This window comes from Myotis davidii, unplaced genomic scaffold, assembly GCF_000327345.1.
Source record: "Myotis davidii unplaced genomic scaffold, ASM32734v1 scaffold698, whole genome shotgun sequence".
In the NCBI taxonomy this organism is placed as follows: Eukaryota; Metazoa; Chordata; class Mammalia; order Chiroptera; family Vespertilionidae; genus Myotis; species Myotis davidii.
The window spans coordinates 991,437-992,025 of record NW_006290032.1 but is presented as its reverse complement, the minus strand read 5'-3'; the positions used below and the strand labels follow the sequence as shown (position 1 = coordinate 992,025).

The 589-nt window shown below is 49.9% G+C and overlaps 1 protein-coding gene across 1 annotated transcript in view; it reads left to right on the top strand.

Moving 5' to 3' along the window:
* LOC102768739 (bifunctional heparan sulfate N-deacetylase/N-sulfotransferase 4) overlaps positions 1-589 on the top strand; it is a 145,663-nt gene that overhangs the window by 64,924 nt on the left and 80,150 nt on the right. The gene's annotated exons all lie outside the window — the stretch shown is intronic.

Below are 589 nucleotides of genomic sequence, written 5' to 3'. Positions count from 1 at the left end.
TTCCCTCCTTTACTGCAAAAGTGAAGGCACGTGCCTTCTCCTCGGGCACATTAATTGAAAAAACAACCATGACCTGATGTGAGAATGTGTGATTCCTTCATATGAGGATGAAAACAAGCGTTTTAGATGGAAACTCATGATTATTGAATGGAATGAAGACATAGTCTTCTTTACTTTGAGATAGAACAGCCCGTCTTAAAATGCCTGTCCCACTTCCGGCTCGTAGGCCACGTCCCCGCTGTCAGCTGCCCGGGTCCCAGCAAGCTTAGCACTCTTCTCCCTCCTTTAGATCCTCACCCCCACACCCCAGCCCTCTCTGGGATTCCTCTCAGAATTACCCACCTGCCTGTCCCTCTGCCTGGGTCCTCGCTACCTAAAACCAAAGGAGAAGCAAAACCACCCACTGTTTCTCCCCAGGAAGCATTCACGGCTTATTGTCAATTGATACCACACACCTCAGACTTGATGGAGCTGTTGATGGTGAGATGGTGAGAGTGATGTTCAGGGTACTAGGAGGTATGGAGAGTGTCATTCCTGTCATTCAGACCAGGGAGGAGGGACCTGCTGTCCCATGGGCTGCATGACCATG